Source organism: Squalius cephalus (genome assembly GCF_949319135.1).
Source record: "Squalius cephalus genome assembly, chromosome: 3".
Lineage (NCBI taxonomy): Eukaryota > Metazoa > Chordata > Actinopteri > Cypriniformes > Leuciscidae > Squalius > Squalius cephalus.
In genome coordinates this window covers 21097863-21124191 of record NC_137124.1, presented here as the reverse complement: position 1 = coordinate 21124191, position 26329 = coordinate 21097863, and the positions used below count along the sequence as shown (strand labels likewise).

Below are 26329 nucleotides of genomic sequence, written 5' to 3'. Positions count from 1 at the left end.
AACCCATTACATGCGTGAGCAGAGAGAGTTACTCCTGTATACATGGAATTTGTAATCAATTGGCAATATCCCGATGTAAACGGCGACGCACGGACAACCTTAAGACGCAATATGCGTCATTTCCGATTCTTCTTCCTGTATCCAAAGACAACAACAACAGCAGCAGCACGCGGATAATGAATAGTTCGGGGCAGATAGCGATCGCCTTTGTTTGCGCTTTCCTCCTCGCTCCAAAAGTGTGGTGCTGTGCTGCGTCTCATGTTTACCTCTACTTCTTATTTACTTCCGGTATACTGCACGCGGGTTTTTGGATGCGCCGTCTCTACTCAAAAGACCAAGATTCCTTGCGAATAGAACATGCGCAGAACACAAATCAATGTTCCTTTTGATGGGGATATGCCGATATGCGTTTACATGACCAAATATTCGGGTTAGAAAAGGGGTACCCCAGGGATCATATCCGGGTTTTTAAAAACCGGGATATGAGCATATTCGGGTTTTTGCCGGTGTTTACATGGCCGTGCGCGACCGGGTTATTGCTAATATCCCGGTTTTGAATGGGTTATTGGCTGCATGTAAACGTAGTCACTCACTGTTCTTGACTGAATAATTTCATCTAAATTTAATTTATAGAGTGAAAGACTATGCAGTTATTTTACATTTGATTACTTTATTCAATTTCTGTACCTGTACTACCTGAAAATTTAACTAACCGAAAAAACTGAAAAGCACTATTTATTGTTGTATTTATATCTTTACTCTATTGTACTTATTTGTGCTATTACTTGTAGTTTGATTATTTGTTCTTATTTCTTTATTTTTATTTGACAGTAGGCCTAGTCCTTATTTTTCCTGAACATAGCATATACCGAACTGTACTGAAACCGTGACCCTAAAAATGTGATACAAACCGAATAGTAATTTGAAAAAAACTGAGTAATTTGAACCATAACACCCCTAGTTGACACGCATGCAATATGATCCGATCTGAGCTAGGCATCTAAAAAAGGTAATTGGTTAGTGTAAATCCAGCCTTAGTTACACAAGAGACCACCTTTACTGCAGCCCATCCTGCAAAGCTTAAAGAGTGATCAGTCAATCTGAAGACTTCAAATGCCCTGACCCACCACACACTGCAGATGTTTTCTGAGGAAAAGCCTCTTCATTCCATTCACAAACTGATCTATTGTTTTCTGTGGGTTTTTTTAACCTAAATTATGGAATGCGAGAACATTCACAAATTCTGAATTTATAACCCATTTAGAGACAGAAGTACAAACATCGTTTCATGTGGGATATGGCATAATCCTCTCTGCTGCAGAGTGTAACACTCACAGTTTGGCGGTAGTTGGTTGAATCAGGTTAATAAAGATCTGTGTGTCTCTCCATGCATTTCTTCATCTTGGCGCAGATCCATACAGACTGCAGCGGTGTGCTGTACACTTGCCCGTTTATGTAAATCCACACAGAAAGAGTCAGGTGGCCGGCTGCGGCGCGTGAGCACAGAGTCCGTTCCTCCAGCGTGCTAAAGATCCCTCATTAGAATGACAGACAGGAACTCCACATGTTCTTAGGATGGATGTACATTTGCGTCAGGCAGTGAGAGATGATATCCAGCTTTGTGAAAAGAAAAAATACCCTCTGCAGTAGTAGTTCCTTGCGGCTTCTTCCTCTGTACATGCAGTGTGTGTGTGTGTGTGTGTGAGAGAGAGATCGCATAAGGGAGGGAGAGAGAAACACACCCACAATGTGTGGTGGGGGTGTTAGTGATGGGGGAAATGAGACACCGTTGCTCATGCTCAGCCCTGGACTGTGTGCAGTCCGCTACTTACAACTGCAAAACACACACATATAGAAACCTGAAGCTTATTTATATTCACGCTAGGGCTGTGCGATTAATCATAATTGATTTTCTATTTTGATTTTGGCTTCAAACAATTATGAAAACAAGATAATCAAGGTAAATAGATTATGGTGCCGCTGCCGCATTCTGTCCAGCACACCTTCCTTTCCTTCACAGCAGCGCGCTTTCGGTCCTCTCTAAAAGCCCAAACTTGTAAAAGTGTTATAAAATGCAGTCTACTGTTGGTAAACTGCAAGATGTGTTTGATTTTAAAGAGTTATTAAAAGCGCATTAAACCACAAAAAAGACCCTGATCCCCAGGCGGCTTTCTGTGTGCGACTGTGCGTGCTCCAAGTCGGAGCTGAACAAGGATAAACAAATGGGCTTCGGAAACGTGCCTAAACGCGTACACACAAAAATGTCACGAATGTCAAAAGTGTGTTTTAGAGTGTTTACGTAAAGGTAGTGGGTAATGTTCAAGAAAACGTACACAGCCGAGAAAGAAAACGTGTGTAACAGTATATTGGATTTGTGCATTAGCTCCTAAAGTGACAGCAGCCTAATATTTCTGCTACGGTTCGTCATTAACAATAATCAAACAACATATGACAAAGGAAAATCACTGAATGATCTTGACTGGATTAAGTAGCTTTAATAAGGATTCGTTTATATTTAATGTATACAGTAAGACTATGCAGTGTTATTTTACATTAGCCTAAATTATTAAAAGTTTTGTTGTAGGCTATTACTTATCCAAATACCACTTTTAGTACATCTTCCTGAAAAACTTAAAACACTGTTTATTTAATTTGTATTTTTATTTCTGTTGTATTTATTTGTCCATTTTGTTTGTAATTAGTTTCTTTGTTCTTATTGTATTGCTGACTGTTTACATGTCTTATGTAATTGTTTTGAGGACCTTTTTCTTACAGTAGTTAACCTAGTATTAGTTTTTGCTTAAGTATCGATAATTATGAAATTTCACTGATATTTAAAATTAGTCATACTGTGAAATAAGATGATCATATCGCCCACCAATAATTGTATTAAATAATCATGTTTAAATATTAACAATCTATTTGTAATTATGATTTGCTTCTATTTTAGAACACTTGATTATCTAATCAAAATAACAATATGTATTGTAGTGATAAACAAAGAACTGAAATCAAATGCCTTTCTGATTTGTTTATGTTTCTGTAGGCTACATGAACATATCAATGTTCAGAAAGCAATCACGTCACAAGCTTTAAATATGCAACTTCGTTGGCTAATGAATGCATAAACGTTACCAGCTGGATATAAACTAATGCAAATTGATGGTATCAATTGCGACATAAAACATTTGGGTGAGGTTTGGGTGTGCTTTTGTCACATTGTTTCAACTGCTTGGTAGCCACTAGGCTACTACTGTTAGTCCTCTCAGCCTCGACGGCAAACATACTTCTGTTATTTCTCTGCTAATCCAGCATCTAGTCGACAAATTCATTACTTTACAATGATATGGCAATATGTACTTTAGTGTTCTGTATTCATACCGTTTCACTGTCTGTGTTTTAAATGCGCATCTGAAGTGTCAGCGCTCTCCGTGAACGTAAACAACTCAGCCAGTGACAGTTTTTATTTGTCCTCTAGAGGCCGCTCTCGCTCTGTATAATGCCAGCAGTCTCTTCTCAGTGCTCTTGTACTGTCTAATGACAGCGCACTCTTCTCAGCCGCTTCAGCAATGGACGCATCCCGGAAAACTATCGGTATGGATTTTTGACGATAACGATAGTTCCACCAATCAACTATCGGTACTGATATATGGGCAAAATCGGTCGACCTCTAGCACTGAGTCTGTTGTTTGATTAACATTAAAAACACAGGCAGCAGGAATAATAGGCTGCTGTCACTTTAAGACAATGCACAGATCCAATTTATTGATACTGTTACATATGCGTTTCTTACTCCACTGTTTACTTTCACTTAAGACATATCCGCCTAGGTTTACTAGGATACTCGCCAAGATGGACATTTTAACAATTTTGTATGAAATTGTCCATTCAAGCACAAGACGATGTGAAAGTGAGCTTAATTTTTAATTGTGCACACAAAACTTCTCACACAGTGCGCGCAAATTATCTTTCAGGACTTCTTGCGCTTGAATGTTTAAATTGGCAAGGCTTAAAAAAGCGTGTAGATAATTAAACTTTCATGACGACCCAGTAATGGTCCGATCGGGACAGTGACAGTTCTGTCAACGAGCCCTGCATGTTTGAGAGACAGCGACAGAGGGTGTCCTCAGCCAAGCGACGGTGCGTAAATCTCAGCAGACGATGAAATTATATGCGTAATACTTATTTTTTGCCTCTAACTCAATTAAAGACGACTGTGATCATAAAAATTACTAGCCATTGGCAAAATAAAATTTTAGTCGCCTCTATGAAATTTTGTTGCATTATATGCAAGTGATTTACTCGCATTGTAGAGGGTTGAACACGGACCAAAGACATCTAAACCAACCAAAAACAGGACATGATGTCACAAGATATGACCCTAAAAAAGGACAGAATGCTCAAGCATACCCTTTTTTATAACCAATTGCAACACTACTGTAAACCAAAGAGAATTTAAGTGCTTTAAGAAATCCAAATTAAGTTTCTGCTTGATTTCAAACTGATCTGGCTTATCAACACCCTAAAGACAGATCTTACGCAATCCTATCCATCAAACGCTCTATCAGAGCTTTCTCTAATATCCAAGCGGCCTAATAGTGTTGCCAACTTCACAGGCAGGTCTGACATCCTGAAAGTGAAAGTGACATGTGAAGGCCAAGTATGGTAACCCATACTCATAATTTAACCCTTCCAAGTGCACACACATTAGTAGTGAGTAGTGAACACACACACATACACACACTGCAAACCATGGACACACACACTCGGAGCAGTGGGCAACCATTTTTGCTGTGGCACCCTGGGAGCAATTGGGGGTTAGGTGCCTTGCTTAAGGGCACCTCAGTCATTTCCTGCCTGTATTGAGAAGTGAACGCACAACCTTCGGGTTACCAGCCTGACTCTCTAACCATTATGCAAAACTGTCCCCTTAATGAGCCTAATAATTAGAGATGCACCGAAATTTTGGCCGCTGAAAATTTTAACTTTCATTTTAAGTAAAAAATAAAATGTATACTGTATTTATCTATGCTTGTAGGCTGATGTGTGTATTTGATCTTAACACATTCAGTATCATAAGTATCATTAAAATGACTGAATTTCATTAAACTACCACAATCAAGTTCATTCCCTGGATTAATAACAAAGATTTGGCGAATAAATAGCCACCTATGACCATCAATTCACTCAATCGCTGTTAGTAATCCTGTGCTTCAGGAACAAGCCAAACATCCTCTATCACTGCAGCTGAAACCATGAGCTCCAGGATAACATGAGGACTACATGAAGCATCACATAGAAAAAAGTAGTGGTGTGCTGGTTAGCACTGCACATTATCTCCAGCAGGTAGATGGCATAAGAACTAGTGCTGGGCAAAGATTAATCGCATCCAAAATAAAAGTTTGTTTTTACATAATGTGTGTGTAGTGTGTATCATTTTGTATATATAAATACACACACACATACATTTAAGAAATATTTGCATGTATAAACTATATTTATTTATACATAATTTATAAATATAAATATTTTATATAACACTTTTTTTTTAAATACATGCATGTGTGTATATTTATATACACAAAATAATTGCAAAATAATCGAGATTAATCGTTGCCCAAAACTAATAAAACACCATCTAATTCTGAAAGCATCTTTCTACACCGTCATTCACAAGTAGCTTCAATAATATTTCATTATATTATAACATGTTGTTTTAATGTTTTTTTTTACAATCGATTATTTTTGAAGGGCTGAAATGCATATAACTGTCAATGGCATTTATGGTTCCATGTCTGTTGTCTTTTGCATTCACTAGTGAAGGGTTTAGGATTGTGCATTCTTGTGATGTCATTGGCCAATCAGCATAGTCAGGTCACTTCCCTTCAGTGACATCCTCTAAATTAGAGTAAAACAGACATAGAGACACTCATCAGGTGTTCAGATATTTGTTCATCTTTCTGCAATTTGCTGATGTGATCCTAAATAAAGCATAGCTTCTCTAACCTATATTCACAATGATGGTTCAGCAGGATTAGTGTGCATTCTCTCCTGTGTTATTTTTAAAACATGCTAAGGTCACATGATATTTTTTTCCCTTTTCCTCACAATCTGCTTTGGTCCCTGGGCCGTCTCTCTCTCTCTCTCTCTCTCTCTAAACAGGCACTAGCTTAGACAGGCACAAACACACACTCATATCACACTGGCACACATACACACAGCCCAAATCCAACTTAAACACAGTAATCCTTTAACAGTTGGATTCAGAGGGGCTCTGTGTCCATCTGTTCTGCAGACCTATGGTTCACTGTGCTGTCAGCTTCCTGTTCATTGTGCTAATGACGACATAGAACATCATGTCAAAAATATAGTGTTAAAATGTATGAAATGCAGAAAGAAAAAAAACATAAAAAAAGTGCTAACAAACAAATATATGCAAAGTCCTCAGCACAGACCCCATTTCAAGCCATTTACTCTGGTGACTTCCGAAAAGATGTATTCCAGAGAAACAGGAAGGTTAGCTTATGCAAATCTCAGAGAAGCTGTGACCCACAATTCCTTGTGATTACGTATTTAGTAGGAAAAAGAAAAGTCTGTTCAAACCTTCAAAAACTAGTTTCTTTAGACCAGGGTTCACCAATCTCGGTCCTGGAGGGCCGCTGTCCTGCAGAGTTTAGCTCCAACCAGCTCCAACACACCTGTTTGAAAGTTTCTAGTATGCCTAATGAGACCTTGATTAGCTGGTTCAGGTGTGTTTAATTGGGGTTGGAGCTAAACTCTGCAGGACAGCGGCCCTCCAGGACCGAGATTGGTGAACCCTGCTTTAGACTGACATCATATAAAGATGGCAAAGGTGTCCAATTTTTAAAAAAGACTATGAGAGAGCGAACAAAGAAAATCATTGTCCCATCTCCCACACTGCAGTTTTCAGTTCAGTTCTTTTCACCTTCTTCAAATGAAGCACAAGACAGAAGGCACTAGTAAATAAATCTAAAGACGTAAATCTTAACAATCTGTCTACTTATACTCTGTTCTTCCTACTGACTCGGCTCAAATAGACACTATGTAGGTGTGAATCTCTGGCCTTAGAGACAGTAAGACTGAGCGGTGGTCTGGATAATTCACCCAAAAATGAAAACTCTAGCTTTTCCACTGTCGGGCCGAAACGGTTCTCATTTCATAACTGTTCCATTCCGTGCCAATCCGGGCCAGCATGGGGCTGATAACGGCCACTGTTTGGAATGTAATACAAACACTTTACTGAATTGGTTTACTGATGATATGAGATGTAAATAGCGAGCGCGTTATGGAGGATGATCAGCTATTGCTTTTAATTTTATTATTGCTTTGTTTACTTCAGTCATATAGCCGCGCTCAACCAGCTACAGAGAAACTGGTAGCCAGGCAAAAGACAAGTGACTAATCCTGAGTGGCAACGTCACTTCACAGATTCTACCAGCACGGTTCGGCATGGTTAGCCAACACTGCTGAGAATTCCGGGCCGAGAACGGATTGTAATCATGCCGTGCCGTACCAGGCTCAAGAGGAAACACAACTGGAACCGTTCCTTACCATTCTAAGAACCGTTCGGCTCAACGGTGGAAAAGCAGCTTCTGTCATCATTCTCTCACCTCATGTTGTTTCAAACTTTATAGACTTTCTTTCTTCAGCACTTATTAAAAAATTACAAAAACTTCTCTGCATTTCTCCTCTTCTCTAGCTTGCTACCTAATCCAGTTATCAAATAAACCTGGCATTGTGGCAACCTGGAATTGATTTTGTTCCTCTCTTATAAGTCGCGTTTGGATAAAATCATCTGCTAAATGCATAAATGCAAATGTAGAGCATAAAAGAAGTATTTTAAGAAATGTTTTTTATCCATACAAATGGAAGTTAATGGGCCCCAAAACGGTTTAACATTCTTCAAAACATCTTGTTTTGTGTTCCGAGGATTTGGAACAACATGAGGGTAAGTAAAAGATTAAATTTGCACTATCCCTTAAAAGTGCTGCTTCAGATTTTCAGGGACAAAACAAAGCATCATTGCACCCAAACAATAAAAGTGATCCCATAATCAATGGCAAAGTTGAAACACACTAGCCAAGATGTATTATATTATCCACAGGATGCTGAGGGGAAGAAAATGAGAGAACGACACAGAGACAGAGAGACATCTAATCCGGTTAAGCAGTTCTTGACAATCAAAGTCTAAAAATAGCCTATGGCAGCCGTGAATGAGCTGGAGAAAGAAAGAAAGAGAGAGTGAGACAGTAAACAGAAAGACAGGCCTATGGGGATGGGGTTGTTACCACAGCCTCTGTCGTACTCCAAAAGCTTTCGAAATTAAGCATGCAGGATCACTGTCAGCCAATCAGAAGCAGGCACCTCCTGCAGAACAGCGTGCCAGCAGGGTTCTCGTGATGTCATAATATTTAGCGTAACCATAGTGACTTTATCTGTTTCTCATGCTGGCTCCCAGTGGACGACGGAGCACCTTTCAGACAGCTACACATGTGAACCTCACAGAAAATATACTTTCATATCGCAATATTATAGATTTCCTTACTCTTTGTCATTCTTGTACAAAAACGCTGATGAATTTAAGACTAGAGGCAACAGTTTTATTCTGAGCCATGATCCTTGGCTGTGCCTTTACAACTCATATTCATTCATATGATTGTTTGAAGACCAACTAAAAGAGTTAAGGCTGAGTGTGTAGTTCCTGCATCACTATAGACCAGGGGTCTCCAACCCTGATCCTGGAGAGCTACCATCAAACTGAGTTCAGCTCCAACCCTACTCAAACACACCTGAAGCAAATAATCAAAGTGTTCAGGCAGGGCTCCAGACTGTGATCAAATGGTCGCATTTTGCCATTTGACCATTTTTCCTGCAGATGCAACCAGAATTTTGTTAGAGGTCGCGCTAGTGTTGTCCAACATCAATTGGCAAACGAAATGAAAACAGAACGAAACTGCGTTACTCATTTGTGCTTTACGGACCGTTTATTAGTTTGGATCAATAATAGACAGCACAGCACCGCAAGCTACTCGTGAGTCGCGGTCTTGATCACACAACACTGTTACTCCACAGCGCTGGGAGATCCAGTGAAGAAATCCATTGAATTTGCCACAGAAGAATTAATAACATTGCTTTGAGGTCTAGTGAGAAGCATTCAGATTCATGCGCAGAATTCTGCAGAAGAAACATTTTGCCATGAATGAACAAGGTATAGAAGGCTTTAAGTCCACAAATCAGCAACATTTATCATGGATTTAATGTAGTAACACTAACTGGCATTGTGGCAGAAATACTCAAACGCTTAAGTACTACACATCTTTTTGCAGCACTTCAAAACTCTAATATTATATTCAATATTAGTTTTAATGTGATGAACAAAACATTTGTTCATCCTTCAAATATTCTCCCCATTTTTTAAAACTAAAAGTTTCAAGATGTAGGAAAACTCAACATTTGTTAAAAAAAAACAAAAAAACATTAAATTACCATTTTAAAAAAAGGTTTGTCTTGAGCCCTGTCACAGTTACTTGAAAATTACAGGCAGGTGTATTGGAGTAGAGTTGAAATTGAAGAGCAAATTAAAATCAGAAGTGATTTGGAAAATGGATGGATGGATGATTCAGCTGCAGGTACCTATTTTCTAGCCGTTGAGCATATATCAGTTGTACACGTTATTGCGGTGCATTATGGAAATGAATGAGAACACACGATTAGAATCCACTATGGTTTCGGACACCACTGCAAATGGCTGTCCCCTCAAATATGATTTCAGACACAGCCAAGGACCGACGTTGCCAATGAATCCCTGACTGGATCTGTGTCTATACGTTTTAATGACAGAATAAAGGCATAGAACCAGTTTACTTAAAGCATAGTTTTATATAATTAGTTTAGTAATACGGTTAATAAAATATATATTTTTAAAAACTTAAGATAAATACTTATGGACTTACAAATTGAGCTGCAAATAATAACGTCACACACTTATTTGAAAGTGTGGTTTTAACTACCACAGCAGACTGACTGACTGTTTGATGTGCAAAGAGGAAGTAGAAATAAAAATATAAAACCTCCAATCCTGTGCACTAGGATTAAAAAGTTAATCTCCACAATGCTTCTCTTAAAGGTCCTCACAACCTGAGAAAGGCTGTCCAGCAAACCACAAACATACAGGAGTACAGGAGAGAAGACTGACCTCCATCTCGCAACTTATGTGTCTGGCATCTTAAGAAAGCTTCCTGAATGATTTGCGCAATATGCCTAATGTGAACATTTTTGGTAGATCTACAAGCACCTGTAAATTCTCGCTACACAAAGTCAGAGATAATAGGCAAAGAACAAATAGGCATGTAAAGAAACAGCATAAAATACCTCAGGGGTTAGGGCTGAAACGGTTAGTCAACATTATTGACAACGTTGACATAAAAAAATTGGCGACAAATATTTTTGATGTTGAATAGACTTGATCTCAAATGACCGAATTTAAGGGCCTGCAATAACACGGTATGACCAGTGGGACACTAAAGCGCAAAACTGTTATGCAGCCATCCTGGATGCAACCCAATGGAAGAAAACACAGAGCTTCGGAGTGCAAACAAAGCCAAATTTTATCCAAAAAAAAAAAGATCCTTCAACATTATCCTTCAGAAAATCATTCTAATATGCTGATTTGCTGCTCAAGAAACATTTCTGATTATTATCAATGTTGAAAACAGTTAGTGCTGCTTAAAATTGTTGTAGAAACTAAGGGGTGTGTGTATCGACTAATTTGACAGTCGTTTAAACAGAAGTTTTGTAACTGACTAATCTAAAAGTAACAACCCCTCTGTATGATCCATTTGAAACACTTAATCTATGAATCAAACAGTCAAATCTCATAATAAATGCAGCTAAACACCGCACACTTGGCGAATAAAGCTCATTCTGATTCTGAAGCTCAGTTTTTGCAACGGCATTTGCTTGCTTTGGCTATCACACCTACGTGCATGTGTTGAATATGGTTACGCATGTCTCTAGTGGAAGTGCCAGTTTGAAATGGCACAGCTTATATAAAACTTTTCTGTTTTATTTCTAATTCAAAATACTCCCGCACCTCGTTTGTCTTTTGAGCGATAATTTCTGGTATGATAACATGGGAAATCAGCAGCTGTGTTGACCCTCTCCACCTTTGTTCATGACCACTCCTCAAGCCCCAGTTGGCCCACTTTTGACCAAGGTATTCGGCGGGCCAAAACCCCTGGCCGTTGACCCACAGGAAGTCCAGACAAGGCCCGATCAAGCCCGGAAGTGATAGTGGAAATGCGACTGGCACACACTAGCACGCTCGCTTTTGGCCCAACAGTGGAAACACGGCTCATGACTAACTCAGTCCTCACCGCTTAGCATCTAACTGTCCGACTAGCTGTTATGCGTTTAAACAAGCAAGACTCTCTGATAAAACCTTCTCTTTCCCAGCGTTCAACCATTCAGCATCGAGCATGTGAGCATGCTTTATTGCTGCAGTTTTACAGGTAACCTCATAGCAAGGTCATCTGAACTCAACCAAACATCTCTGAGCTGACAGCACAGAGAATAGTCGGAACAGCGTGCAAACTCTTCAAGTATACTTTCCTGTATACTTACCAAAGTGTAAGACTTCCTCAAGAGCAGTTCACCCACCCCTAGAGTCAACAACCTACTAGTTTAAAGCATAATGGTAAAGATGTATGCAATGCATTGACTACATTATCTCTCTCTCACTCTGTCGCTCTCTCTATTTTATTTTAAGTTTGCAGTGGCAAAGAGCTGGCAGGTCAGGGACGATAACCAGGCCACAGATTCTGGCCTTGCCACAGGAGTTTTTAAATCAGCGCTGCACTGACCCAATGAGCTCTCACAGAGTTATCTGCCCAACACACACACAAAACCACAAGGCAGGAATGTGCTGATAAGAAGCCAAGGCCCTTCACACTCTCTTTTTCTATCATTCTCTCTCTGACTGGACTGTGATGATGTTTGTCTAAAAAAAACTGAATTCAATTGAATTGTTTATCATTAAATGATGATAATTGACCCTTCGCAAAGACCCGCCCCCCTTAGTTACTGTCGCTATGCCCGACAAGCTAGCTGCTCTCACGCAACACCATGTTCTCACGCAGTGAAAAATACATCGCGGAGCAGAGAGGAGACTGACAACACGCTGACAGACAGGACGGACCAGGTTACTTTTCGGTTACTTTTGATATTAGACATATTAAACAAAGTCTCACCTTTCAAATGTGGTCATTTTTAAAAAGAAATTTAAACGATACATACCGTTTTGTGGCTCTTAAATGTGTCTGACAGATCGCTGTAGAGCATCAGTTAAAGCTGCTCGTGAACCGATCATCTCTTCCTTCTAGTTAATTTATAGCATCAAATAAACATGAATGAACATAAGAAGGAATGTTGTTTTAACCGCGGAAAGGCGTCAGTACATTCCGTTTTTCAAGTTCAAATTCTCCCATGTTAATCTGCTATCTCTCCTGACTGCTTTGTCGGACAAAATGGCGGATGGCGGATTATGATTGGTTAGATCGCCTGTCAATCAAGCTCCCTGCAAAGGGTCAATTGGAGTTAAAATACTTAAATGAATGAAGCCAACATTCTAACCAACAATCCTAAAAATGAATGCTGAATATCAGAAGCAGAAACAGAAATTGCCAAGTATGTTTGCACACACAAGGAATTTGTTTTGGTGACAGAAGCTTCCAGTAGAGACAACAAAAGGACACAGACAGTAAAAATAAAATAAAGATATGTGAATAAGATATATAATATAATATAAATAGACACATTTGTACAGGTGTATTATATACAAATACAATAAAATTAACAGGAAATGGAATGAGAAGAGGTAGGGCACTGTTAAACAAATATAAGTGGTATTGCACAGTTATCATTGCACAGTGGGGAGAACATTTAACAGTTCATGAGGTAGAAACTTCTAGTAGACACTAGAAACTTTTCTTGTGTCTGGCTGTTCTAGTGCTCAGTGCTCTGTAGCGCCGGCCAGACAGCAAAAGTTCAAAGAGAAGGTGGCTTGGATGTGAGGACTCCAGAGTGATTTCTGAGCCCTTTGTCTCTCTCTAGAAGCACCAATAATCCTCTCAGCAGTCCGAACTGTCCTTTTTAGTTTTCTGATTCCTGATTTTGTAGCTGAGCCCAACCAGACAGTAATTGAAGTGCAGACTCAATGATAGCTGAGTAGAACTGCATCATCAGCTCCTGTGGCAGGTTGAACAATGTGATTCAATGTGTCAATGTGATTGTCCCACTTCACATCCTGAGAGATTGTATAGCCCAGGAACCTGAATGACTCCACTGCTGCCACAGTGCTGCTCATAATAGTGAGTAATGCTGGGATTGTTTCTCCTGAAGTCCGCAATCATCTCAGTTTTGAGCATGTTCAGCTCCAGGCTGTTAAGACTGCACCAGACAGCCAGCTGTTCAACCTCCTGCCTGTATGCAGACTAGTGGTCGACCGATATATGGCCAAGGCCGATATTTGGCATTTTTGAAATATCGGCATTGGCCGATAAGTTTTTCTGATTGGCCGATGTGTTGGAAGCGGGACTTTTATTTTGACGGCGCTCCGGACTTTTATTTTGACGGGCGGCGCTGAGACATTCTCCGTCTTCATTAATTGACGACCTCTGACAGTCATATCTAATACTTTGTAAACAAAGAAAGTAAATGGTATGCGAAGTAAGTAAAGTGTTTGCTTTTATATTATTTGTAACAGAAAAGGCAAACAATCAGGCTAAAATACTTTCTCATTTAACGCGTTACCGTCAACATTCAGCAAATGCGCATCTACGTCATTTAAACAAATCTCTGAATATCTAATAAACATTTAATTTCACAAACCTTGCAGATTTAATCAAATCCAGCTGTGATATCTTGTGAAGTGTGCATTACTGTCTGCAAGTGACGGTCTGTCCGTGCGAAGTGAGTGAATGTGAAGTGAACAGAAGATCAGCTTCACAGGAGACGCGATCGAAAAACTTTAAATCCTTCATTTTAAAATATGCTGACATATAACCAGTTGCCAACTGTGTCATATTCATATCTGTGATATATCCAGTTACCAACTGTGTCATATTCATATCGTTTTCACTGTGCTGTATGTAAAATTAGCGTTACCTTGTCTTTATTGAAAAAATATGATTACCAGCACGAAATTGCCAGATTACTGATTGCCCTGTTACAGTGTTTACTTTCTTTTTATTCACATATTCATATTTCTAAACAACTACTTTGTGAAAAATACTGTAATAGGATTGCAGATTCAAGAAGTTGCCATCTAAAGTATAAAAGCATGTTTATTTTAAAGATTTGTTTTCTAATTTATTTCTAATTTATTAAATATTGATTAAAATAAATATATATAAAAATATCGGCTTTATATCGGCCATCGGCCACCCTGCTCTCTAAGATATCGGCATCGGCCATCAAAAAACGAATATCGGTAGACAACTAATGCAGACTCGCCAGCATTGTATATGAGACCCATAGGCGTAATCTGCGGGTGGGACACGTCCCCACCACTTTTTGCCAGGGTCGATATTGTCCCCACCACTTTATGAAACATCTCACGACACGGGTGTACCTAATACAAATAAATAAAACCTCTCCGGTTCACTAGCAGAAGAGCATTCATTTCGTTTGTTAAATAAGAGGCGATCTAGCGCTGAAATGTGTTTTTTAAATCAAGCTGATCGCTCGTTGCCGCTGCTATCAGTGGCGCAGATACAGCGCTCTCTTGTGGCTCGCGCACACAGTCTTCATATGGATGCACGCTTCAATCTATCGCTTAACGCCGTTGCGCAGACTCTCTATTCGTTCCAGTGAAATCACAAAAGAAACTGCACACAAATGTGTCCCTGCTTGATATACAACCACTGATGAACATATTCAGGTTTTGATGAGGAAAAAAACCCTATACAAGTGTGGATTAGAACCCGTAACCGCTGACACGCTGGGCAAAAGTTCTACCAGACAATTAAATTGCACAAGCAACATTCGTGGATCTATGCATTTACTCACGTGAAAATTCTCAGCACTAACAATATATATTAGTAGATCTCATTAGATCTCACACATTAAACCCAATGTACAATTGAACATCGTAATGTAATTTTTTTCCCGAAAATCTTTATTGTACACATATATTGTACATATATCTGATTTAGCAAGGTGGTGTAAGACATAAATTTCCCCATTCTCACTAGCTGTTATCTATCAGAAAGCTGGAGGTCCACTGACAGATAGAGCTAGGAACAGAGAGCTGGGTTAGTTTGGTCTGGAGGATTGCTGGAATGATGGTTTTTAATGGGAACTGAAGTCCACATACAGGATCCTCACATAAGTCCCTGGTTTGTCCAGGTGTTGCAGGATGTAGTGCAGTCCCATGTTGATTGTATCATCCACAAACCTGTTTGCTCGATAAGCAAACTGCAGGGGGTCCAGCAAGGGTCCTGTGATGTCTTTCAGGTAAGCCAACACCAGTCTCTCAAATGACTTCATGACCACAGATGTTAAGGCAACAGGTCTGTAGTCACTAAGTCCAGCGATTTTGGGTTTATTTCGAATGGGGATGATGGTGGCACGTTTGAAGCAGGAAGGGACATCACACATCTCCAGTGATCTGTTAAAAATCTGTAAGAAGATGAAGGCCAGCTGGTCAGCAAAGGTTTTTAGACAGGCTGGTGAAATACCGTCTGGGCCTGGTGCTTTCCTTGTCTTTTGTTTCCTAAAGACCGGACACACATCCTCTTCACTGATCCGAAGTGCAGGAGGGGAAAGGGGGTTTGCTGGAGGTGTTGATGGCTGTGCAGAGAGACCGTCAGAGACCAGGTTTTTTCAAACCTTCAATAAAACTCATTCAGGTCATCATCAGCCAGTTGTTGATTCGACACAGTGCTGGGGATAGTGTCATGTAATTGGTGATATCTTTCAGGCCTTTCCACACTAATGCAGGGTCGTTGACTGAAAACTTTTTTCAGCTGTCCAGAGTAGTTTCTCGAAGTCTCTCTGATCTCCTTTGTCAATGTGTTTTTGACCTGATTATACAAGACTCTGTCCCCACTTCTGTAGGCATCTTCTTTTTTTTGATGAAGCTGTCTGAGTTTTGCTGTGAACCATGGTTTGCTGTTGTATGCTAAACTAAGTCCTGTTAGGATTGCACATATCCTCAAAATATGTGAGCTCATCCAGGCCCTGTTTACAGCTGGTATTAAAAGGAGGTGGTCTTATTTTTTAGATAATGTGTTGTGTTGCAACATCCTTGTTCTGAGCTCTGTGTTGATGACCGAAACGAGGTTGTTCCCACATCTGAATTCCATAGCCAGAGTCTGTGATGCAAAACACACACACACAAAACCACAATGATGTGTAACTGTAAAACTACGGCCTCATTCAGCAGGGGGTGCCTTTGTCAGGGTGTGAGTAAGAGAGAGAGTGAAAGAAAAAGAAACAAAGGGAGGACAGGGGCAAAATGATGAGTGAGAGCGTAAAGAGGGGGATAAATAGGACACCTTGGTTCTGCTTATATCCCAGACCCACAGAAACCGCAGTCTCCCTGGACAGGCCTCCGAGCCGGGGGTCACGTGACCAGTCCGAGCTCACTCAAAGGAATTCCCAAGCTCTTACAGGCGGCATTCTGCACCACAATGCCTGTTCTGTGGCCCAAGATAGACAGCCAGAGAGTTAATGAGGTGCAGCTAACACTAGATTAATTCCCTTCACCACTACAGCATAATTAATATACAGGATTAATTATGGCCTCCCCTGAATATAATAATATAGTCTATATGTATGAGTCCATATAATTATATACTGATAATATATAATAAGCATTATCCCTCAAATATTTACACCGTGAAATGCTAACCCTTTCATGCTTAGAACAGCAGGTTGGGATCCTGGACTGTTCAAACGTTTTGGGTCATTCAAAGAAATTAACATTTTTATTCAGCGGGGATGTATTAAATTGACAAATAAAAATGACAGTAAAAGACATTTATAAAGAATTTTATTTCAAATAAATGCTGTTCAAATAAAACTTTCTATTCATCAAAGAATCCTGAAAAATGTATACATGGCATTGTATTTTACTAAAACTTTTCTGTAATTAAAAAGGCAGCGCAATAATGAGTAAACTTTACTTTTTTTAATTACCATTGAGACAAAAATAGCATGCAAGAAAATGGAGGGTTGCCCCTTGGAACTGATGATCTTGAACCAAGAGCTGCAACATCTGAGGCCAGGGGTGGGATAATTTCCTTAACACAAAAAGTTTGTGAAGTTTGTCTCAACTCTCAACACAAACTCAGTCTGTCTAGACTGAAGCAAAACAAAACCAGATTGCATGAGCCCTAAATCTGCAATGGAATGCCCGATGAGGCATATGCAATTATTTCCCTTTCTGTCTGAAGTAAATATAATTTATTTATAATTATCAATTATTTATATCATTATGTATTTATGGATTTCACATTCATTTTATTCATTATTAGAACTGATGATTGTTAAATGAAACCTAGTTCAATGTGGCCTAAATATGCTGAAATAATAACTTTGGATATTAAAATATGCTCTCAAAACTAGGGGTAAATCCCCTTAAACATTACTTACACCTAGTTTTTAAGTATTTAATTTTGGGAAGATTATGTAAGTTACCTGATCATTCAGCTCACAAATCAATGAAAACGTGGGGTGATTCTTAGACACAATGTAACATCAATGAAGAGAGAAAGATAATAGAGAAAGGCAATACCTGTTTTCAGTGTTTGAAAATAACAGAAAAAAAGTTGTAGAACTTCATATTCAAGTCAAAATACAGGAAAAATACTGTTTATACTGATATACAAGACCCTCCTACAAATCTACAATAATATAATCAAATTTCAATTAAAATAACAGAAGTCGAAAGTCAAATTAAGTCTGCTCACATTCACAACAGTATCTCCAATACTCTAGAACCGCTGCTTAATAAAGCTTATGGGGCACAGCAAAAGTGAAGGAAATTGCTCAAGCATTATCTTCAAAACAGCCTTCTAGAGTTTCCCAGCTCCATAACAACAGACTAGATCTCAGCTAACCTGCTTTGTGCCGTGGACACAGCAAAGCTGAGATCAGTGGACCTGGGTCAGGGTCTGAGACGTCAGTGCTAGTGGAAATCTGGACCGTCAACAGACACAGAGGAGCCAAGAAAAAAACACCCACTAAAAACACAAACAGAGTTTACTAAGAGAGCTTTACAACTGAGTTTTTCCGTGTGGCAGTGAGCTCGTCACGTACAGTATCTTCAAAAGAGTGATCGCTCCCTTTCAGGGCCGTGCATTCACATAAAAACCACAGCACCACTAATCCACTGACTCACACACACAAACCAAACCTCCAAAAGAAGACCATCATTATCCCAACACTCTCACACACTCCATTCCCACAAACACACCAAATCTAGCAGCGATCACTATCATTATGCACACACAATACAATAATAACAGACTATTATCAAATAAATACAGCCATCTCAGTCTCAGAGGAAAATAAATGCTGTGAGGTCTATAATCTCTTCAAGCTCAGTCTGCATTTAGCCATCGCTTAAACAACAATTATATAGGGGCCAATACTGTTGAAAATGATCCACCTTATCAATGCGACTTACTCTATGGATATGTTCAGAAGACACAGAGCTAGACATGGGCAGCAACTGTTTGAAACATTCAGCCATTTCAAGCTGAGGTAACATGAAGGAATTTGCCGTGCTGAGTGAGTGTCTGGGTCACTGTAGCCCACAATCTCCTGTAGTGCTCTGTATTATCATGGTTGAAAGAAGAAGGCTCACTAAGACCCGACATGTGATTCAGATTAAAGCTGATTTTTTTGTATGTGTCCCATTCTCTCAGCCAGATTGGTGTATATCACGTAGCACTGATAGACGTGAGGGAAAACAGAAAAGGGGTTGAAGGGTAAAACAGTTTATCATATCACGATAGATCCAATTTTAGGGCTGTCACGATTCCTCCATTAAATTTGAGTACTCAATAAAATAAAAAAAATCCTCGATTAGAATGTACCCGTGTCGAGTAACCGGCAAAATACCGGAAGTGGCGCATTCCACGGACGAGAATTATAAGACCATTTTCTAAGGCTGCACAATGTATTAAAATAGTTTAAAAGTCATACTATAGTGCTATTGTGAAATCACAAGTCAAGTCACCTTCATTTATATAGTGCTTTTAACAATATAGATAGTTTCAAAGCAGCTTTACAGTGATAATAGGAAACTAACAGCAGCTCTAGAATAAAGTTATTGTCCAGCTTAAGTTAGTTTGACTGATTCACCTCTGTCACAACGATCATTAGTTCAGTGAAACAAAGGCATACAGTATATGCCCTGAGGGGTTAATGAATATGCGCTTTATTTATTTAGTGCGTTTCAAACTCCATCTCTGCAAATGCTGTGAGAAAACTCTATTTTATTACCACCCAAAAAAAACTTGATGACAACCGAGTAGGCTACTCGATTACCAAAATAATCTTTAGAGACAGCCCTAGATAAAACAACTTGATTTATTATGAAAACTGTGTAAATAAATAAATTTCACAAAACATTTTCCCCAATGGAAAAGACAATTCATTTAAACTAAGCAGCAAAAATATCTTGTTCCACAACCACAACTTACTGATGTTGTAACAGATAATAAATACATTATCAAATTCCAGCCCACATTTACACACAAACAATGAAAACAGTGTTCAGAAACCGGTCTAATCACGATAATGCAATACGCTGATTTCACGCAGCCGCCATTTTGAAATCGAAAGTGAGGCTCCGGTGGGAAGAACCCCGGAAGTAAAGATAAACAACAATGCCTTGAACGACCAACCTGAAGCTGCTGCCGCGATTTACACTATTGGATGTTAATATCCAATATAGGATATGTATATAGTTCATTCCTGATTCTTTTTTTACTTTCTGAATTATATATAAAAAATTTATTTTATTTATAAATGAATTTCACTGTATATAGTCTAAAGTAGGGCTGCACGATGTGTCGTTTAAACATCGATATCGCGATGTGCGAATCCACGATAGTCACATCGCAGGATGTGCGATGTAGGCTGTCGTAGTTTATCCGTGATTCATTAACCTTACGGGCCAGCTGCTCCCCGGCCTTTTTAACACATATGATTCGCGGATTAATTGCACATCTTAACCATCATAGAGTGAAAGTTTAACATTTGCATGTGTTTTTAAGTCCTGTTAGTTTAACAGGGCGCATTTAAGAACGAGCAGAGCGAGAGAGCCCCGGCCGCGTGCGCGCTCACCTTCACCGTCTTCAAACAACACGAGCGCTGTCTTGCTCTCTCTCTCTCTCCCTCGCGAGTCGCGCATATTAATCAAAATCAATTGACACGATGGAGTCGAACAAAAAAACTATCCAGTGATGAAATGTTTTCTGTGTTGACAAATATTGTGCGATATCCTAAACTGCCGAGGTAATTACACAACGCGTGCCGTAGACTCGCCTACATGTCAGATTCGCGAACTAATGATTCCTTTGAACCCGAACCGATTCAATTTAATGAATGGTTTTTAAACAACTGACCTGTCCAACACTGAACTCACGAGACGTCTGAATTGGTGTATAAAAAAAAAAAAATCGGTAGCACCTTACAATAATGTTCTATTTATTAAACTATTTAACTACATTAGTTAACATTTACTATTAGTAAACTGCACTTCTACAACATTGTTAATTTCAACATTTAGGCTATATAGCCTTATTGAAATCAAAAGTTGTACAGTATGTGTTAACAGTAATGCACTGTGAAGTAAAATTACCAAACAATAACAGCTGTATTTTTATAAACTAAGATAAACAAAGATGAATAAATACAGTAACAAAAGTATTGCTCATGGTAAGTTCATGTTAGTTATTAGATAGCCTACATTAATGTTAACAATTCAAACCATATCCTAAAGTTACAAACAAATCATTTAATTTAAATAATACTCTTTTTAAATCATTTAGAATGAGAATGTAAGTGTGTTTACCCCATATTTGTTTGTAAGAAAAAAATAGATTAGATTTCATTTCATATCGCAATATATATCGTAGAAAAATAAAATATCGCAATGTCATTTTTTCCTAATATCGTGCAGCCCTAGTCTAAAGTATGAAAGAAATGTATGTACAGTTTTAGAATTGACACAACATCATTAAACACAACAATACGCCATCGCATTCACGACTCTCCTGTGATTAAAGGCGACACTTCCGGTTTTCTTCCCACCGGAGCCTCGCTTTCGATTTCAAAATAACGGCTGCGTGAAATCAGCGTATAGTGCAAAGGTAATGCAATGGAAGTAGAATAGATATTACTCAAACCACAGAAAAATTAGGCTAACATTAAAAGTATAATATGGGAGGATCTACCAAAACCTTGCACTCTTTCTGATTCTGTGTAGCACTCTGCAAATCCTTCTGAAGTATCCGACTATCAGAAATGAGCAGCTGAAGTTTACTTTTAAAAAGCATTTTTAAAAATAATTTTAGTCAAGCCCATTTATGCAGCACATTTGAAAATAGTTATCAAAAACGTATTAAATGACAGTTATCACAACAATTTTACTAACATAAGTGGACCTCAAGGACAAAACTTAAAGGGTTAGTTCACCCAAAAATGAAAATTCTGTCAGTAATTACTCACCCTAGTGAGTTAACATAGTGTAACAGCGCAGCGCGTCTGGGTTGTACGTCACACGCATCACACACATGACCAGTGTTGGCCAATAGTGAGCCTACGTGCTGACGTACAACCCAGACACGCTGCGCTGTTACACTATGTTAACTCACGTCAGAGGCCCACATAGAAGAAAATAAATAGTTGAATAAAGAGTTATTTTTGTTGTTTTTTTTGCGCCCAAAAAGTATTCTCATCGCTCGATAAACTTAAGGTTGAGCCACTGTAGTCACTTGGACTGTTTTAACTGTTGTCTTTACTAACTTTTCTGGGCCGGCAAGTTTCAATAACATAGAAGCCGAGTGAGACAGCTCTCAGATTTAATCAAAAATATCATAATTTGTAGCCTGGGTGCCAGCCCGAACCCCGCCCACAATATTTTTTGGTCGGGAAGTTCGGTCTGGACTCGATCCATTGAGGAGTAATTATGCTCGGCTCCTAGAAGGCCGAGCCAATCAAATTGCCAGGGCGGGCTTTAATCGATGATGGACAGATGGTCTGCGGTTACGTAATCACTCACGTCACCAAAGAGCGCTTGATTTGAATTAGTTTACAACAAAGATGACTGCAGCTGGAGAATTGAGATTTCACGAGTTCACATTTACAAATAAGTCAGATAGAATAAATGCGTAGGCTATATGAGATGTCACGAGTTCACACAAATAAGTAAGATAGAATAAATGCGTATATGACGTTCTGTCCGAGGAGAGGGCTGTGGGCTCGGTAGCCATACTCCCCCCGTGTTCCTGGTTGTGAGAGAACAAGACAAGAGTGAGGATTCGGGGTGGTGGAGGGATGCTGAAAAACTGTCAAGGAGTGTTAGGTAAGTTGACAGAGTGAATATGCTTCCTCGGTAACGTTAGACATGGTATTGTTTGATGATAAGTTGATATTGGATTGATTATTTGTACGTGCTCCTCCCGAACTTTGTTTATGAAACATCATGTGTAGATTCCGCCATCGCGTCTGTTATAGAAGATATCGACAGCGCATTCATTTTAAAAGAGGAACAGAGAGCCGCGCCCGCGACATTTTGTTGGTTGAAAATATGAATGAAGGACATGCGTCATTTACTCCGTTGCTCTGATTGGTTGTAGGTCTATCCAATTGAGTGCAGAGGTTTTTTTTTTCCTAGTTCGGTTGAGACACGCCCCATAATCAAATCTCTATGGAGCGGTATCAGACTCACATTCTGACTAGAATATGAGTATGACGAAGTCAGGCTACATAATTTGTGTTCCGAAGAAGAACGAAAGTCTTACGGGGTCGTAACAACATGAGGGTGAGCAATTACTGACAGATTTTTGTGTGAACTAACCCTTTAAGAAAAAAAACATACAACATGACCCCATTAAAAGCCTCTAATGTCAATTTTATAAAAATATATATATATATATATATATATATTTTGTTACACAGTAGGCTCCACTAACAGTTTTCATTGCAGAGTGATTAAGAGATAAACTAATCAATAAGCTCAAGCAGCACACACCACACACACACTGCTGTACCAATTTAATCATATACAGTGCAATGCATAAGTTAATACACCCATGCTAAAGTTGACTAAAAAGAGGAATAAAAAATCATATTTTGGAAATTGAACTTAATGCCTTAATTTAAAAAATTAGGAAAAATCCAACCTTTAAGGACACCAATTTTCTTTGTGAATGAATAATGTATCGTAAATAAATAAATGTTCTTCCTTAAAATACAGGGTGCATAAGTGTGTACACCCCTATGTTAAATTCCCATAGAGGCAGGCAGATTTATATTTTGAAGTTTTTTTTTTTAATTCATTTTTAGGATACTATGCATCCTGATAAAGTTCCCTTGGCCTTTGGAATTAAAATAGCCCCACATCATCACATAGCCTTCACCATACCTAGAGATTGGCATGGGGTACTTTCCATAAGATCATCTCTCAAATGCAAATCAAACTAGCTTTTAGGCTAACTGAAATAAAACCATGCCAATCTCTAGGTATGGTGAATGCTATGTGATGATATGGGGCTATTTTAATTCCAAAGGCCAAGGGAACTTTATCAGGATGCATAGTATCCTAAAAATTAATAAAAAAAAATACTTAAAAATAAAAATCTGCCTGCCTCTATGGGAATTTAACATAGGGGTGTACACACTTATGCACCCTGTATTTTAAGGAAGAACATTTATTTATTTACGATACATTATTCATTCACAAAGAAAATTGGTGTCCTAAAAGGTTGGATTTTTCCTAATTTTTTAAATTAAGGCATTAAGTTCAATTTCCAAAATATGATTTTTTTATTCCTCTTTTTAGTCAACTTTAGCATGGGCGTATTAACTTATGCATTGCACTGTACTTATACATCAAATATTTTTCCATTCATTGCATGTTCATTCATTTCATGTCCTCAAATGAAGTATGAAGAAGTCCTAACACACACACACACACACATTTAAATAGTTGTCTAAATGAGGATATTACATGGATTTCTCTTGTTTTATAAATGCTATATAACCTAGCCTTAACCCACATCCGAACCCTCACAGAAAACTTTCTGCACTTTTACAACAAAAAAAACAACAACACTTTATTTACTTTATACAATTTTTACAAATGAGAAAGTCCTTGAAAGGAGGTTTTATCAGATTTAGCTCACTTCTGGGTGCAAATTTCTCCCTAAGTAGGTGTACACACACACACACACACGTGTATACACTATGGCTGGGCGATATTTAAAAAATATCTTATCGAGTCGCCTTAAATATTATGATATCCGACAACACTGCCGACATACACCGTAAACACACGTTCCATTTGGTGGCACTGGCTAATGATGCTAACTATCTAAGCTAATGATAGCCCGCCGCTATTCAGTTAGTTGAATTTAATTATTGAAACGTTAAAGGTTTGTTTTACTTTTCTTAGTTTGTGCTTAAACTAACAGAAAACATCAGCTTTGCTGTTATGTTAGCAGCATTGCTAGTAATTTCCACACTGTTGTTATGGAATTTGTGTTTGTGAATTTCGTTTCGTGAGGACAATCAAATTTGCGTTTGAAATGAATTTCGTAGCTGATCATGTTGCCTAAAATTAGTATGTTCTGTTACAGCTGCCCCGCTGTGTACTGGACCACTCTTAAAATGCTGCAAACTTACTGGCTACTTTACAGAAACCGAAGAGATGACATGCAGAGGATCACACATAAACTTTTGCTTTCTCCTGTCACATGCAGTGAAGATCTAAGCCTTGTACAGGCTGCCTCAGACTGTTCCAGAACACTGAAAGCCCAGTGGGGAGGACTGAGGGGGGTGGGCTAACAGTGGGTGACCGACGGGTACAGCCTAATTAAGTCCTCATTAGCTAAGCATTAAACTAAGAGGAAATGTGGAAATGACAACAAATTGGCCTTTCCTATTTATTTATACTTTTAAACACAGATATATCACTCTCAAACATCATAAACAATCAATCATAACTGGTGACAGTAGAATGAGAGATAAGGGGCAGCTAACATGCACTAATACTGTAATATAACACTATTGCACTTATAGGCCCTGTGGCGGAGGTGCACCAGGAGCCCAGTGCTGTTCCTCACCATGGGAACCGCTCAAGCTTTCCAACAACACAGGCACTTGAGTCTGATTGGCTCTGAGCAGCACACAGGACTCTGTAAACGGCACATTACACTGCCAGATTTTGACGTTTACAGTTTTATCTTCAGATTTCTCCAAGATGCAAAAAACTAGAGTTATAGACAAAGAAACAAACATTCCCTCTCCAGCAGAGAAAATTGTAACTGCATGCCTCCTCTTTTCTAGTATGTGTGGTACAGCAGTAAAGTGGAGATATGTTTGTCCTCTGATGATTAAAAAACCCATTCTGCAAGCTCTCAAAGAGGGCCAGAGGCTCCAGCAGTAATTAACATAACCTCTCCAGAACAGAAACGGAGGACAAGAGCTTTCTCTTGCTCGCTCTTTCTGCTTTGACTATGAATACAAGCTTGAGGGGCTTATTTATAGCATTAGGCCTAATACAAATCATTTTCTCTTGTATTTTCTGCATGGGACAGACAGACAGGTGATCAAGGCTGTATGTAGTGTTCCATATTAAATGCCTTAATTTTCATGCAAATGGGACACTAGATAAGTTGCTTCTAGATCTAATTAATATTTTCCCTGAAGTATAGACTGCTTATTTACTCAAGAACAAATATGGCATGGTGTCAATCAAAAAAGTCAGTTACTGTCAGAGAGGGTGTGAGAGTGAGACAGTGCAGTTTAACAAGCTTTCTATGCAATAACAAACTAACAATCAGTAACAAATGGTGACACGGTGATTCAAATGAAATGGTGAAATAAAAAAGATTTTTTAATTCTGCTGTTAAACATGTAAAAAAGAAATTATGACTTCATTGTAATTTATTTCTCAATAAAAAGTCTTCCGATTTCAACAACAAATTTCCCAATATTAACTATAGGCCTGTCACGATAATCAATATATCGACTTATGACACGAAAGACACGATATTTGGACCTCGATCAT

The 26329-nt window shown here is 38.8% G+C and overlaps 1 protein-coding gene across 14 annotated transcripts in view; it reads right to left on the bottom strand.

The window, feature by feature from the left end:
- tjp1a (tight junction protein 1a) overlaps window positions 1–26329 on the bottom strand; it is a 147596-nt gene that overhangs the window by 47247 nt on the left and 74020 nt on the right. Inside the window, exon 1 of one of the 14 annotated variants that reach the window (XM_079866559.1) lies at window positions 1336–1667. The exons of the other annotated variants lie outside the window; for them this stretch is intronic. The gene's annotated coding sequence lies outside the window, so the exon portion shown is untranslated. Of the gene's footprint in view, window positions 1–1335; window positions 1668–26329 lie in introns of those variants that run through there. 14 annotated transcript variants of the gene reach the window in all.